At 39.6% G+C, this 18,456-nt stretch overlaps 1 long non-coding RNA gene across 1 annotated transcript; it reads right to left on the bottom strand.

Annotated features, from left to right (window-relative positions):
• Nucleotides 1-345: 345 nt before the first annotated feature.
• Nucleotides 346-4,316, bottom strand: LOC138369850 (uncharacterized). Its single transcript, XR_011229992.1, has 3 exons — nucleotides 4,301-4,316; nucleotides 997-1,120; nucleotides 346-902 (listed from the first exon to the last, which is right to left on the bottom strand). It is a non-coding gene; the product is annotated as an uncharacterized lncRNA (long non-coding RNA).
• Between the last annotated feature and the right edge of the window lie 14,140 nt (nucleotides 4,317-18,456).

The raw sequence follows: 18,456 nt of genomic DNA, 5'->3' as shown, positions 1-18,456 counted from the left end.
TATACTAAGAGGTGAATGTCTCAAACGGTTGTCGTCGCGTCTCTAGCAACATGACTCTTCACTAGTGCTCACCTCGCTCTAATTAAGGAAATTAATGTGAAGTGATTAGCATATGGTGTTCTTAGACAATTATTAAGGTTTAAATGTGCTAAGGGCTTTAAATGTGCTTTAAATGTAATGTAGGCTCTAAGCCTGCAGTCAAGAATCTGATATAAGTCTATGGGTGCAATGTACAGAGATCTGTACGGACAGTTCTTCATCCAACCACATTCCATTATTTCTGCACTTGATATATGTTTGTGAATGTAGAGATTGATAACGGATGAGAGACTAAAACAGTGCAAAGATAATTCGTCATCTGTACTTCCTTCATTCACTGGCCTACTTCATCGTTTATTGTGCGAACACTTGTATGTCACACATACAAAAGCAATCAGCAGTGTTTTGCATGAAGGACACCACAGAACCGACGATGGGCTGGGTGGCTGTGAAGGTGAGCACTGTATTGGCAGTGACGGGGCCGATGAACGTCGCCAGCAGAGTGTTGGCAGAGAATCCTGTTGAGTATGATGAGGAATTTCCAACCCGAATCTCCACGTTGGAAAAATAAACACTTAAGGTCTGGATCATGACAGAGGTAACAGCACGGTAGGAGCCCAGGAAGAGGGCGAAGTATGATTGGTTAACACAGACGGAAGAGAAACATTCATGAATACTGCTGCAAAAAAATCCGTCTATTCCAAAGGCAGCAGCATAGTATGCGGAATACTCGTTGTGGGCGGTGACCGAGACGTTGTTCATGATGGTACTTCCCCAGTTAGAGAAGCACGTTCCTGCCATAAACGTCCCTTGACCTGCCCAATTCCTCCCAACTTTGGCGCTGTACAGCTGGCAAGCTCCTCCTGTACGGACGAGAGCGATTCTATTTATTCTCATGTTCTAAAACTAAGACTTTGGATTATAAACAGATTCATGAAGACAGAAACACACCCATACCAGACAGACAGAAGAGTGAGCATTTGGGGTCTTGCAGGCAGAGTGCGGCACAGGTAAACTTTCCAGAAACCGGCCTTGACCCAATCGTGCACGCTGACAAGTCGGGGAAGGTCGGATACGTCACCTAAGATGGAAATGTAATAAAAATTAGAAGAAATATTAATAACAATTGGTAAAAAGAGAGCAGAATGGGCTGACTTGATTGATATAGAGGAACATCAAAAGAGTTTAAATAGTAGATCACATATATTTAAGTTTCATGTGTTTATAAACTGGCAAAATAGAGGAAGGGTGAGGTTATGGCAAAGTATTGTAGATGGGATCTGCAATTAGTGCTGTGATTGTAAATATATCAGTGGAATCCACTAAAGAAGTGTAGTTCCCTAGCATTGTGGTGGTGTTTTAATCATAACACAATGCAATATTCTTCTGTATATTATTTGAAACAGATTTAAAGACATAAAATGACTAAAATTATATTGCATAGGAAACATAAAGAGATAACTTCTTTCCAGCTATTGGAAGATGGTCTTAGTTCGACTTTCTCAATTCCCTAATGTGGTTATTTATATCTATACTGTAGAGATAAATATTTATTTGTTTGTTTGTTTAGTTTGTCTGTCGAAAGTTGGAGGACAAACACTTGGGGTTTGCCTCACCCGAATTGGCGGAGGATCTAGGGTCCGGGATAATCACAGGCTGGTCGGGGTCACCAGAATTCAAAACGGAACAGCGTGCTAAGGTCACATTCAGACACCCCCATACGAAGATTTTTGCTTCAGCCTGCTGGCTATATATCTAATATTTTCAAAACAAAATTGTAAAAACTGCATTTTTCATATAGTAATATACACTATAATTCACTGATCTTTTTTGAAAAACAATCCGCCTGTTCATAATTTTCACGTCATGTACAAGCATCCAGATCCACAGACAATCCTGCCACAGCTTCAAATGTTTCTCAAGCCATCCACTTTCTCGGAGTAAAGGAGCAATTCTTAAATTTTTAGTATTTCACATCACTAAGCTCCTATCACCAGCGATCGCCCGCCCATTAGACAATTATATATTTTTATTAGTGGGAGAGACAGACAGACAGACCAGAAACCGAGACAGAGATAAAGACATAGACATACAGAAGACAGACAGAAACAAGAAAACAGATAGAGACACTTAGATGCAAAAAATATTTATTTTGTATAGAGCGATAGAGCTTTATCGATAGAGTCAATAGAGCTTCGGCCTCACACACGTGGGGTCCAAGGTTCGAGACCCATTCAGCCCAGGTGAATGAAACACTTAGATGCAAAGACAGAGACAGACAGACACCCAGTAGATAGATGGATGTATAAGTTGATAATGGTTAGATGGGGTCGACAGATGGATGGACAGATTGATGAAAAGACAGATGGATAACTAGATGAATAGATACATGGATGGATTCATGGACGGATAATTGGATAGATAGATGGATAATTAGATGATGGACAGATAGATGAATAGACAGATTTAGAGGTAGATGGATAGATATCTTAGTAGATGAATGGACAGATATTTGAGTAAATGAATGGATACACGGATGAATAGATAAATAAATGGATACATGATTAGATTGATAGATAGCTGAGTAGAATGGACAAATAGAGGGATACATGAAAGGATGAATGGTTGGATAGACAAATAGATTGATAGATAGACGGATGGATAGAAAGATGGATGGCTACATTAATCGACAGATAAATTAATAGATAGATGGATAGATTGATTGATAGATTGATAGATTCATAGATATGTGAATGGATAGACTATTGTACAATTGAGTGATACAAAGACAGATAGAGGAATAGAAAGATGGAAAGATTCATGGATGGATATGTTGATTGGTGGACAGATGGATGGACGTATAGGTGGATGGATAGATGAATATCTAGAGAGATAGGTAAATGGATAGACAGAAGGATAGATGGATGGATGTACAGAGAGATAGAGAGAAAGATTGATAGATAGTTGTATATATGGATGGAAAGATACATAGATGGATAGGTAAATATTAAATGAATGAGATCAGTCGTTCATTTTCAACAAATCAGTCACATTTACTAGAGAAAATGGGAGCCTCAAATATATGACACACTTGCATATATATGCATAAGTTATATGTAACACCAAGAACTCTTCTCCTGTTAAGGATTCTAACCTTTTATTTGATGCTTGCATTTTCTCCAGTAAATATGACTGATTTGATGAAAATGAACGTCTAATCTCTTACCATGGTGGTGGCGTTGAGATTTTATATGTTGGGGAAATATCTCCCGACTTTCAACCCTTTTAACGATCTGTCATGGTGTAGTGGTTAGCATACTGGTTATGCCAAGGTGTGTGATGCATCTGGCTCTCTTAGTTTAGAATCCTACACACGAGAAGAGTTGTCGGTATTACATATAACTTGTGTGTTTAGTTATTGTTGAGAATATAAATAAATGAATTATATATATATATATATATATATATATATATATATATATATATATATATATATATATATATATATATATATATATATATATGCAGAAAAACCACAAAGAAATGAGGAAGAGAGATGAACGTTTCGGCCTGTTAAAGCCGTTGTCAACACCAGACTGACTAGAGAAAGAAAGAGAGGATGCAGGCCAACACCTGGAACCTGACCAACCGATCTCTAGGGAAAGAATTACCAGAAACAGGAATAGCTTAGCTTAGAATGGTCAAAGAGGATTAAGCGGTCAGTGAATAAGGATGAAAGATTAAAGAAATAATCAGTGTTTAGTGATTGTCAATTGCATACATATATATATATACATATATATATATATATATATATATATATATATATATATATATATATATATATATATATATATATATATATATATATATATATATATATATATATATTTTCGATGTTCCCTTCGGGAATCTTAATTTTAAGATGAATAGGAAAACCAGGGATATACTGAACATCTTGTTTCAGATTCTTTACTTTAAAATGCATAACGTTTCGAATACTTCTCGTATTCATCATCAGATCTAAAAGAAAAAAACAGAAATCACAATCAAATAACTAGTAAACAAAGAACTCATACTTAATATAATTGCCTATCAAAGAAAGGAAAATGCTTAAAAAACAAAACACTTAAGCGCGCCTAAAGTGATCAATACAAATAAAACTTATTAACTGTCACATATATTAAAGCTAATTTAAAAATCCATTAAACTACAAGATGAAATTTATAACTACTAAAATAAACCATTCTATTAAACTTACGTGAAGTGATCAGGAGTGAGACTTGATACCTAAAATATAGATACTAAACACTATAACAAATATTTATATAATGACTAAAAATCGACAAAAAATATATGTAAAATACAAACAGAATAAACGACAATTATAAAGTACTAACCAAAATCTTATAAAAAACTCAAATATTAAATAAAATTAAATACCAAAAAATGTATTATATATCCTAAATAAAAGATTATATTAATGTACAATGTCAAGACTTGAAATAAGTAAGAAAGGGCAAAGACATGGTAAACTAAACAAAATTATAATAAAATTAAACTACCAAAATGAACTATAAATCAAATTACAGGGCCTACTGTGCACTATACAGTGTACAATTTGACAGCTGAAAGGTTGCTATTTAACAGAGGCCGCAGCTCCTTTATATATAAGGATTCCATTACTCTCAAATCTGACTGGCCATTCATACAAGTGTCCAGAATTTTAAAATCAGATTCCAGCAGAGAATGATCAAACTCATAACAATGGTTTCTAATCTCCGAAAATGCTGGTTTAGACAATGGTAATCCAGTCCTAAAAGATAATCCCCGGTGCTCAAGTATCCTAATCTTAAAGTTCCGAATGGAACTCCCGATATATCCAGCATTACAGCTGGAACAATTATACATATATACGACATTTGAGCACAAGGGGGTAGGCACTTTATCTTTAAATTTAAAATAAGAGCCTATGGTATTTGTGTTGACAAAAATAAATCTAAAGTCTACTTGAGGATAACACTGCTGCAACAGTCTCCTCAAACGACTCCTTACAGAAAAGCTAATACTGCCATAAAATGGTAATTTAATATATTTAAGATCCCTTTCCACTGTAGTAATCCTACACGATGGGTGAAACTTCTTATTTAAGAAATTCCTTATAAAGGTATAACCATATGCACAGGATAACCATTATTTGAAAAAAAATTCACAAGAAAATTAATCTCTTGATCAAAGTTATTCCAATTAGAACATAAAACAAAGGCCCTATTCAGTAGAGTGTTAATTGCATTTTTCTTAAAAATATCAGGAACAAAAGAATTAAAATTTAAACCTAAACCAGTAAAGGTTGGTTTCCTAAACACATTAGTGTTGAACCCATTGAGGTTATTCACTTTTACATCAAGAAACGACAATGAATTATCAACTTCACACTCTGCAGTAAAACGTATATTACTATGTTGTGCATTAAGATACTCTCTAAATTTCTCAATATGACATTGGTCCTTAAACAACAAAAAAGTGTCATCTACATATCTTCTGTACAAGACTGGTTTAAAGGCCGAAGGACAATTATCAAGCCAATTTATTTCATGAAAACTCAAAAAAGCATTAGCCAGTGCAGGACCTAAAGGAGACCCCATTGCTACTCCATCAATTTGTTTATAATAAATATTATTAAACATAAAGATGGAGTCTTTAACTGCTATTTCTAACAGCCGTCTGAATTTTTTACTACAAAATCCAGACACTAAGTTAGTGTCAGCAAATAATTGACTTACACAGATATCAATGGTTTCCAACAAAGGAATATTAGTAAAAAGTGATTCAACATCGAAACTGGCCATTATAGTTGGGAACTCATAATTTAAAGAGGAAAGTTCTTTTACAAAATCCTGAGAATTTCTCACAGTAAATTCATTATGCGTTAATGGTTCTAATAATGGAACCAGAAACTTTGCCAGTTTATAATTAAAAGTGCCAATCGCTGATAAAATAGGACGAATCGGTATACCTGTTTTATGAACTTTAGGTAACCCATATAAGATGCCTGGCTTAGAGGCAGTTGCAAGTAATTTAGTATAATCAAAAAGAGAGTCTTTCAGACTGAAAGACTCTCTTTTTGATTATGGATTTTGATTAATGGATTTTTAAATTAGCTTTAATATATGTGACAGTTAATAAGTTTTATTTGTATTGATCACTTTAAGTGCGCTTAAGTGTTTTGTTTTTTAAGCATTTTCCTTTCTTTGATAGGCAATTATATTCAGTATGAGTTCTCTGTTTACCAGTTATTTGATTGTGATTTCTGTTTTTTTCTTTTAGATCTGATGATGAATACGAGAAGTATTCGAAACGTTATGCATTTTAAAGTAAAGAATCTGAAACAAGATGCTCAGTATATCCCTGGTTTTCCTATTCATCTTAATATATATATATATATATATATATATATATATATATATATATATATATATATATATATATATATATATATATATATATATATATATATATATATATATATATATATATATATATATATATGTGTCGTACCTAATAGCCAGAACGCACTTCTCAGCCAACTATGCATGGCCCAATTTGCCTAATAAGCCAAGTTTTCATGAATTAATGTTTTTTCGACTACCTAACCTAACCTAACTTTTTCTGCTACCTAACCTAACCTACCCAACCGATAGAGATAGGTTAGGTTAGGTTAGGTAGGGTTGGTTAGGTTCGGTCATATATCTACGTTAATTTTAACTCCATTAAAAAAAAATTGACCTCATACACAATGAAATGGGTAGCTGTATCATTTCATAAGAAAAAAATTAGAAAAAATATATTAATTCGGGAAAACTTGGCTTATTAGGCAAATCGGGCCTTGCATAGTAGGCTGAGAAGTGCGTTCTGGCTATTAGGTACGACATATATATATATATATATATATATATATATATATATATATATATATATATATATATATATATATATATATATATATATATATATATATATATATATATATATATATATATATGTCGTACCTAGTAGCCAGAACGCACTTCTCAGCCTACTATGCAAGGCCCGATTTGTCTAATAAGCCAAGTTTTCATGAATTAATTGTTTTTTGACTACCTAACCTACCTAACCTAACCTAACCTAATTTTATCGGCTACCTAACCCAACCTAACCTATAGAGATAGGTTAGGTTAGGTTAGGTAGGTTTGGTTAGGTTCGGTCATATATCTACGTTAATTTTAACTCCAATAAAAAAAATTACCTGATATATAATGAAATGGGTAGCTTTATCATTTCATAAGAAAAAAATTAGAGAAAATGTAATAATTCATGAAAACTTGGCTTCTTAGGCAAATCGGGCCTTGCATAGTAGGCTGAGAAGTGCGTTCTGGCTACTAGGTATGACATATATATATATATATATATATATATATATATATATATATATATATATATATATATATATATATATATTTTCAATAGGGAAGGGAGTACCACCTCTATATATATATATATATATATATATATATATATATATATATATATGCAGAAAATCCACAGAGAAATGGGAAAGGGAGATGAACGTTTCGGATGATCATGACCATTATCAGCACCAGACTTGGCTTATTAGGCAAATCGGGCCTTGCATAGTAGGCTGAGAAGTGCGTTCTGGCTACTAGGTACGACATATATATATATATATATATATATATATATATATATATATATATGTCGTACCTAATAGCCAGAACGCACTTCTCAGCCTACTATTCAAGGTCCGATTTGCCTAATAAGCCAAGTTTTCATGAATTAATGTTTTTTCGTCTACCTAACCTACCTAACCTAACCTAACCTAGCTTTTTTGGGCTACCTAACCTAACCTTACCTATAAATATAGGTTAGGTTAGGTTAGGTAGGGTTGGTTAGGTTCGGTCATATATCTACGTTAATTTTAACTCCAATAAAAAAAAATTGACCTCATACATAGAGAAAAGGGTTGCTTTATCATTTCATAAGAAAAAAATTATAGTAAATATATTAATTCAGGAAAACTTGGCTTATTAGGCAAATCGGGCTTTGAATAGTAGGCTGAGAAGTGAGTTCTGGCTACTAGGTACGACATATATATATATATATATATATATATATATATATATATATATATATATATATATATATATATATATATATTGTGACGATAATCTCTTTCACGAGAGATTGAGCCTGCTCTTCCCTACATCATTACGTCGTTAAAGTACAAGATACTATATAGAAGATACGTCCACCAGTATCGCCAAACGTTTTGCCCAGGAAGCAAATCGTACCATGCACACCCCGACACCTGCTACATCCACCGTAACCAGCAAACTGCTTATCCTCCGCCTGCCTGTTGCTGATTGGCTGGTGTCTCGCCGCACCTGCACTCACACCACCACCGAGAGTCGACGTCTGGGCAGCAGCACGCCGTACTCATCAGAATATCTTTGTGCTCCTTGGAGTTGACATCTCTCGCTAGTAGACTAAGCCTTGGCTTTCGTGTACTAAGGAAGGTGGCAGCTTGAAGCCAGTATTCCAGCAACCATTATTTAATTTATATTGCTATCACTATTTTTGCATTCTGATCTTAGAGTAACTTTTCATTGCCAGTTATTATTCATGTTATTTTGTTTGTTGACCAGTGTTGAATTTTATGAGATTGTCTTTATTCATGTCTTGTTTTCTAGAGTAATTAAAATTTCATTGTTTATATACTTGTGTTTTGTGTGTCTTCCCATTACCTTACCACAGACGAAAGGACAAACTTTTCTCTTTTTTTTTTGTGATGTGACGAGTTCCTGCCCCCAGCTTTTGAAACAGCCGAACACCAACTCTTTACCGTCACATTACGTGGGGGCCTGTCCACGGAGCTTCACTCAGGTACTGGTGCCAAGGTGTAAATTTGTGGTAAGCATATTTGGCTTTGTTAAAGTAGCTTTTCACTATTTTCAATATTCAATTTTATTTTCATATGGTGCTGTGTGTATTGTGCATTCCGAGAGTAGCATATGGTGAAGGTGAGACAACTTTGGATTACGTGGTGACTGTAGGCCTCAGTCTTTCTCTTAATTGGTCATCTCTCCCTCCGAGTTATTACTCGTGTTTACCATCTTTTGTCCCTAGGATATTTCTCATATTTTCGGCAGATCATCATATTGGTACCCTGGTACTGTGGTCTGTCCCCGAACATGACAAACAACAAGCAACTCTGGCTATGGAATGTCGTCAACGAGAATTCGCGTTGGAAACTACACACCTCGCTCAACGCCAGCAAGATACCGCCAATCTTCCTGTCAGTTTCAATATATCACGTGCAAGTAAGATAATGCCACCATTCGTAGAGACAGAAGTTGATGTGTTTTTTACCACCTTTGAAACCCTTGCTATTCAACTTAGTTGGCATGCCGACCAATGGGCAACCATTCTCAGAGTACATCTTACAGGTAGAGCTGCAGTTACACTCAGTACTTTGGCGACTGAGAATGACTATCAAACTCTGAAACAAGCAGTGTTGGACGCCTACCTTCTCTCCACCGAAAGTTATCGAAGGAAATTCCGTGACCACCTGAAGGCAAGTACCACTACCTTTCTCGAATTTGCTAATACCAAAAGGAGATATTTTATGAAATGGCTGGAAGCAGCACATTCTCTACCTTTGCAGAACTCGTCAACCTCATGCTAGTTGAAGAATTCTTGAGGCGTGTGCCGCCTCCTGTCCGCCTATATTTAGCAGATAAAGAAGAAACCGACTACCTAAAGTGTGCTAAGTCGGCTGACACTTACAGCCTCATCCACCGGCTGACACCAGAACCATCTTCCAGTAAGAAGTCGTGGTACAGTTACGAGAAAGTGAGTACCGATCAAGCTGGCTCGCAATTGTACTGTAAGTATTGTAGACTCTATGGACATACCATAGATAAATGTGGTAAGTCTCAATACAAAGGAAATACCGAATCACCTAAACCCAGACAGACTCCTCCTAAGTCCGGTAAGCCTGTGATGAATGTTGGTGTTCATGTTAATGATCTTTCTCTTTTCAGTAAACACCTGTAGACTGGAACTGTCTCTACGAACGGCTCAAATCCGGAGGGACGTATCAAACTGAAGATCTTGAGGGACACAGCGGCTCTTCAATCGATTATTTTGAAATCAGCTGTGCCCAATATCGCCTACACCGGAGAAACTGTCTTCATCACTGACCTCACTGCTACCACTCCTTGTCCTCTCGCCAGAGTCCACCTGGATTGTCCCTTCGTGAGCGGAGAAGTCCAAGTCGCCATCAGGGAAAAGCCTTTTCCCATGCCTGGAGTGCAACTTCTCCTGGGCAACGACTTGGCTGAAGACCTGCAACCGACCAACCTGATCGTCATGGACAAACCCCAGGTGTGTACCTCTGTAATGGATAATCCCATCTTTGAGTATGTTCCAGCAAAGGTTCAAGAGAGTGATGAAGTTTCTCCTCCGGTTTTAGTGACCACCCGTGCACAAGCTGCACGACCACAGCCAGCTGACTCTACTGCTACCGCTGTCCCTCAAGACCCTCAGAAACTACCCCCGAATCTGACCACGTTGGAGTTCCGTGAGTTACAGAGGGAAGATCTTACCTTGACACCATTATTTTTCCAGGCTGAGACTCAACCTGACAGTATTCCTGGGTTCTTCCTAGAGAACGAGTTGCTCTACCGCAGATATAGACCCAGTAAATTGAAAAAGGAGGACGATTGGGCCAACGTCGAACAACTAGTGATTCCTGCCAGCCTGCGGCCCACTATTCTACACCTGGCCCACGGAGCACTCTCCCACTACGGATTTAACAAGACCTACCACGGAATCCGTCAAGACTACTACTGGCTAGGTATGGTAAATAGCGTCAAACAGTACGCCAAACAGTGTCATACATGTCAGATGGCAGGTAAACCGAACATCTCTATTCCCAGAGCACCACTGACTCCCATAAAGGTGCCTGCGGAACCTTTCCACAGACTTATTATAGACTGTGTTGGTCCTTTACCTCGGACCAGTTCAGGTAACGCCTATATCTTAACCATCCTGTGTCCTACCACCAGATTCCCCATAGCAGTTCCAGTAAAGAACATTACGGCTGCTACGGTTGTGAAACACTTATTGAAGATCTTCACCCAGTATGGATTTCCAAGGGAGGTTCAGAGCAACTGTGGCATTAACTTCACCAGTGATTTCTTCAAGAGGACACTGGAAGAGTTCAACATCAAACAGGTATTGTCCAGCCCCTATCATCCTGCTTCACAGGGTTCTCTTGAGCGTAGTCATCAGACTGTTAAAGCACTCCTGAAGAAATTTTGTAATGAAACCTCTAAGGATTGGAATAAGCAAATTGGCCTGATAATGTGTATCTTTAGAAGTCTTCCCAATGAGTCTCTAGGAGTATCTCCTTATGAGATGCTCTACGGACGTAAGAGCCGTACTCCTCTCAAGGCTTTCAAAGACTCTCTACGTGATGCCACCTTCAGTGAGCATCAGAATGTGCCCCAGTTTCTTCAAAACCTACAACACATTCTAGAGAGGGTCCACAGTTTTGCCCAAGATAATCTATTGAAAGCACAGGAGAGAATGAAGACTCATTACGACCAGACCAGCAAAGTAAGGAAATTTAAACCGGGAGATTTCGTGCTTGCTTATTTCCCTATCCCAGGTTCTCCTTTGCAAAACAGGTTTTCAGGTCCCTACCGCATCAAGGAGTGCAGAAACAACCGCAACTACGTTCTAGAGACTCCAGATAGGCGGCGGAAGACCCAGTTGTGCCACGTCAACCTCCTGAAGCTATATAACGGTACTCCTCCCACTGTCATGATAACCTACTCTTCCTTTAAAGAGCCATACATCCACAGTGAGACCTTCCCTGCTTCTCCTCCCGAAAGCACTGACAAGGAGTCAGCTCTTTCCAATTCGGAAATCCTAACTGATCTTCACAATTATTTTCAGGACAATCATAGTGCACCTCTCATCAAGATCTTCAAAGAACATCAAGAGTTGTTCCGAGATGATCCACAAGAGTGTAATGTTACCCAGCACGACATCCAACTGCTCCCTGACACCCGGCCGATTCGTCAACCCTTCTACCGAATCAGCCCTAGCAAGAAGGAAGTCATGCGTGCTGAGGTGCAGTACCTCTTGGATCATGGACTGGCTACACCTTGTGAGTCCCCCTGGGCCTCGCCCTGTATCTTGGTGCCAAAACCCCAAGGTAAGGTGAGACTGTGTACGGATTACCGTAAATTAAATAATGTGACTGTCAAGGATGCATACCCCTTGCCAAGGATAGATGACATTCTTGACGCCATTGGTAATGCCCAGTACTTGTCCCAAGTGGACTTGCTTAAGGGATATTACCAAGTGTGTCTAACAGAGCGAGCCAAAGAAATATCTGCCTTTATCATTCCCTTTGGACTTTTCAGATATGAACGTCTTTCTTTCGGACTATGTAATGCCCCGGCCACCTTTCAGAGAGCTGTCAACCGCGTCATCCAGGGCTTGGATAACACCTACGCCTATTTGGATGATATCGTCGTAGCATCCAACACCTGGAGCGAACATCTGCTCCAGCTGCAACGACTGTTCGCCAAGCTCCTGACAGCCGGCCTCACCATCATCCTGGGCAGTCCACCTTTGCCAAAGGTAAAGTGCGTTATCTGGGTCATGTAATTGGGAGTGGAAGCCTAGCTCCGTTAGACACACACACTCAAGCCATCCAGCATTATCCACAGCCTACCACCAGGAAGCAGCTCCTGCGCTTCCTTGGTCTTGCCTCCTACTACCATAGGTTTGTGAGAAATTTTAGTACAGTAGCCACACCATTAATCACTTTAACCAGTCCCAAGCAACGGTATAATTGGACCATGCAGCAAACCGTTGCTTTCGAACAAATCAAATTCCACCTCTGTTCTAATCCCATTCTCGCCTCGCCAGATATCACCAAGCCTTTCGTCCTTCATGTCGACGCCAGTGATACCGGCATCGGTGGTGTCCTGATGCAGCAACCAGGCGAGGAGGTTCTACCTGTCAGCTACTACAGCTACAAGTTGAAACCCCACCAGAGGAACTACAGCACTGTCGAGAAGGAGCTACTCTCCATCGTCCTGAATCTCCAGCATTTTGCTCCATACCTACAAGGTGCCAGGTCTACCACCATCTTCTCAGACCACAATCCTCTCCGCTTCTTACATCAAGCCCAATTCAATAACCAGCGTCTTCTACGATGGGCTTTATATCTGCAAGATTTCAACCTGGAGATCCGCTATATTAAGGGTTCTGACAACATCATAGCTGACGCCCTCTCCAGAGTCTATGAAGTAGAAGCAACTCCAGCTATCACTCCACCACATGAAGACGTAACTTCTTCCAGAACCGCAGGCTTCGGGGGAGAGTTGTGACGATAATCTCTTTCACGAGAGATTGAGCCTGCTCTTCCCTACATCATTACGTCGTTAAAGTACAAGATACTATATAGAAGATACGTCCATCAGTATCGCCAAACGTTTTGCCCAGAAAGCAAATCGTACCATGCACACTCCGACACCTGCTACAGCCGCCGTAACCAGCAAACTGCTTATCCTCCGCCAGCCTGTTGCTGATTGGCTGGTGTCTCGCCGCACCTGCACTCACACCACCACCGAGAGTCGACGTCTGGGCAGCAGCACGCCGTACTCGTCAGAATATCTTTGTGCTCCTTGGAGTTGACATCTCTCGCTAGTAGACTAAGCCTTGGCTTTCGTGTACTAAGGGAGGTGGCAGCTTGAAGCCAGTATTCCAGCACCCATTATGTAATTTATATTGCTATCACTATTTTTGCATTCTGGTCTTAGAGTAACTTTTCATTGCCAGTTACTATTCATGTTATTTTGTATGTTGACCAGTGTTGAATTTTATGAGATTGTCTTTATTCATGTCTTGTTTTCTAGAGTAATTAAAATTTCATTTTTTATATGCTTGTGTTTTGTGTGTCTTCCCATTACCTTACCACAGACGAAAGGACAAACTTTTCTCTTTTTTTTTTGAGATGTGACGAGGCCCTGCCCCCAGCTATTGAAACAGCCGAGCACCAATGCTTTACCGTCACAATATATATATATATATATATATATATATATATATATATATATATATATATATATATATATATATATATATAAGCCTATACTTGCATAAACCACAAGTGAAGATAAACAATCTTTGGACAACACCCACCAGTGGGACTCGAACCCAGAAAGCACAACTACCTTCCAGTAGCTGGCATAACTAGTATGCTTTAACCCACTACGCCATCAGACCTTACAAAAGAAGTAGATAGTTCGAGATATATATATCTCAAACATCTCTACCTCCCGAAGGCACCAGATGAGTGAGGGGTCAGTCTGCATTTTTCGTCAAGCCACTGTCAATGTGAGAGAACTCGTGTCCAGCTTATAAGCCTATACTTGCATAAACCACAAGTGAAGATAAACAATCTTTGGACAACACCCACCAGTGGGACTCGAACCCAGAAAGCACAACTACCTTCCAGTAGCTGGCATAACTAGTATGCTTTAACCCACTACGCCATCAGACCTTACAAAAGAAGTAGATAGTTCGAGATATATATATCTCAAACATCTCTACCTCCCGAAGGCACCAGATGAGTGAGGGGTCAGTCTGCATTTTTCGTCAAGCCACTGTCAATGTGAGAGAACTCGTGTCCAGCTTATAAGCCTATACTTGCATAAACCACAAGTGAAGATAAACAATCTTTGGACAACACCCACCAGTGGGACTCGAACCCAGAAAGCACAACTACCTTCCAGTAGCTGGCATAACTAGTATGCTTTAACCCACTATGCCATCAGACCTTACAAAAGAAGTAGATAGTTCGAGATATATATATCTCAAACATCTCTACCTCCCGAAGGCACCAGATGAGTGAGGGGTCAGTCTGCATTTTTCGTCAAGCCACTGTCAATGTGAGAGAACTCGTGTCCAGCTTATAAGCCTATACTTGCATAAACCACAAGTGAAGATAAACAATCTTTGGACAACACCCACCAGTGGGACTCGAACCCAGAAAGCACAACTACCTTCCAGTAGCTGGCATAACTAGTATGCTTTAACCCACTACGCCATCAGACCTTACAAAAGAAGTAGATAGTTCGAGATATATATATCTCAAACATCTCTACCTCCCGAAGGCACCAGATGAGTGAGGGGTCAGTCTGCATTTTTCGTCAAGCCACTGTCAATGTGAGAGAACTCGTGTCCAGCTTATAAGCCTATACTTGCATAAACCACAAGTGAAGATAAACAATCTTTGGACAACACCCACCAGTGGGACTCGAAGCCAGAAAGCACAACTACCTTCCAGTAGCTGGCATAACTAGTATGCTTTAACCCACTACGCCATCAGACCTTACAAAAGAAGTAGATAGTTCGAGATATATATATCTCAAACATCTCTACCTCCCGAAGGCACCAGATGAGTGAGGGGTCAGTCTGCATTTTTCGTCAAGCCACTGTCAATGTGAGAGAACTCGTGTCCAGCTTATAAGCCTATACTTGCATAAACCACAAGTGAAGATAAACAATCTTTGGACAACACCCACCAGTGGGACTCGAACCCAGAAAGCACAACTACCTTCCAGTAGCTGGCATAACTAGTATGCTTTAACCCACTACGCCATCAGACCTTACAAAAGAAGTAGATAGTTCGAGATATATATATCTCAAACATCTCTACCTCCCGAAGGCACCAGATGAGTGAGGGGTCAGTCTGCATTTTTCGTCAAGCCACTGTCAATGTGAGAGAACTCGTGTCCAGCTTATAAGCCTATACTTGCATAAACCACAAGTGAAGATAAACAATCTTTGGACAACACCCACCAGTGGGACTCGAACCCAGAAAGCACAACTACCTTCCAGTAGCTGGCATAACTAGTATGCTTTAACCCACTACGCCATCAGACCTTACAAAAGAAGTAGATAGTTCGAGATATATATATCTCAAACATCTCTACCTCCCGAAGGCACCAGATGAGTGAGGGGTCAGTCTGCATTTTTTGTCAAGCCACTGTCAATGTGAGAGAACTCGTGTCCAGCTTATAAGCCTATACTTGCATAAACCACAAGTGAAGATAAACAATCTTTGGACAACACCCACCAGTGGGACTCGAACCCAGAAAGCACAACTACCTTCCAGTAGCTGGCATAACTAGTATGCTTTAACCCACTACGCCATCAGACCTTACAAAAGAAGTAGATAGTTCGAGATATATATATCTCAAACATCTCTACCTCCCGAAGGCACCAGATGAGTGAGGGGTCAGTCTGCATTTTTCGTCAAGCCACTGTCAATGTGAGAGAACTCGTGTCCAGCTTATAAGCCTATACTTGCATAAACCACAAGTGAAGATAAACAATCTTTGGACAACACCCACCAGTGGGACTCGAACCCAGAAAGCACAACTACCTTCCAGTAGCTGGCATAACTAGTATGCTTTAACCCACTACGCCATCAGACCTTACAAAAGAAGTAGATAGTTCGAGATATATATATCTCAAACATCTCTACCTCCCGAAGGCACCAGATGAGTGAGGGGTCAGTCTGCATTTTTCGTCAAGCCACTGTCAATGTGAGAGAACTCGTGTCCAGCTTATAAGCCTATACTTGCATAAACCACAAGTGAAGATAAACAATCTTTGGACAACACCCACCAGTGGGACTCGAACCCAGAAAGCACAACTACCTTCCAGTAGCTGGCATAACTAGTATGCTTTAACCCACTACGCCATCAGACCTTACAAAAGAAGTAGATAGTTCGAGATATATATATCTCAAACATCTCTACCTCCCGAAGGCACCAGATGAGTGAGGGGTCAGTCTGCATTTTTCGTCAAGCCACTGTCAATGTGAGAGAACTCGTGTCCAGCTTATAAGCCTATACTTGCATAAACCACAAGTGAAGATAAACAATCTTTGGACAACACCCACCAGTGGGACTCGAACCCAGAAAGCACAACTACCTTCCAGTAGCTGGCATAACTAGTATGCTTTAACCCACTATGCCATCAGACCTTACAAAAGAAGTAGATAGTTCGAGATATATATATCTCAAACATCTCTACCTCCCGAAGGCACCAGATGAGTGAGGGGTCAGTCTGCATTTTTCGTCAAGCCACTGTCAATGTGAGAGAACTCGTGTCCAGCTTATAAGCCTATACTTGCATAAACCACAAGTGAAGATAAACAATCTTTGGACAACACCCACCAGTGGGACTCGAACCCAGAAAGCACAACTACCTTCCAGTAGCTGGCATAACTAGTATGCTTTAACCCACTACGCCATCAGACCTTACAAAAGAAGTAGATAGTTCGAGATATATATATCTCAAACATCTCTACCTCCCGAAGGCACCAGATGAGTGAGGGGTCAGTCTGCATTTTTCGTCAAGCCACTGTCAATGTGAGAGAACTCGTGTCCAGCTTATAAGCCTATACTTGCATAAACCACAAGTGAAGATAAACAATCTTTGGACAACACCCACCAGTGGGACTCGAACCCAGAAAGCACAACTACCTTCCAGTAGCTGGCATAACTAGTATGCTTTAACCCACTACGCCATCAGACCTTACAAAAGAAGTAGATAGTTCGAGATATATATATCTCAAACATCTCTACCTCCCGAAGGCACCAGATGAGTGAGGGGTCAGTCTGCATTTTTCGTCAAGCCACTGTCAATGTGAGAGAACTCGTGTCCAGCTTATAAGCCTATACTTGCATAAACCACAAGTGAAGATAAACAATCTTTGGACAACACCCACCAGTGGGACTCGAAGCCAGAAAGCACAACTACCTTCCAGTAGCTGGCATAACTAGTATGCTTTAACCCACTACGCCATCAGACCTTACAAAAGAAGTAGATAGTTCGAGATATATATATCTCAAACATCTCTACCTCCCGAAGGCACCAGATGAGTGAGGGGTCAGTCTGCATTTTTCGTCAAGCCACTGTCAATGTGAGAGAACTCGTGTCCAGCTTATAAGCCTATACTTGCATAAACCACAAGTGAAGATAAACAATCTTTGGACAACACCCACCAGTGGGACTCGAACCCAGAAAGCACAACTACCTTCCAGTAGCTGGCATAACTAGTATGCTTTAACCCACTACGCCATCAGACCTTACAAAAGAAGTAGATAGTTCGAGATATATATATCTCAAACATCTCTACCTCCCGAAGGCACCAGATGAGTGAGGGGTCAGTCTGCATTTTTCGTCAAGCCACTGTCAATGTGAGAGAACTCGTGTCCAGCTTATAAGCCTATACTTGCATAAACCACAAGTGAAGATAAA

The sequence above is a fragment of the Procambarus clarkii genome, chromosome 30, assembly GCF_040958095.1.
Source record: "Procambarus clarkii isolate CNS0578487 chromosome 30, FALCON_Pclarkii_2.0, whole genome shotgun sequence".
NCBI lineage: Eukaryota > Metazoa > Arthropoda > Malacostraca > Decapoda > Cambaridae > Procambarus > Procambarus clarkii.
This window is presented reverse-complemented; position numbering and strand designations above follow the sequence as displayed.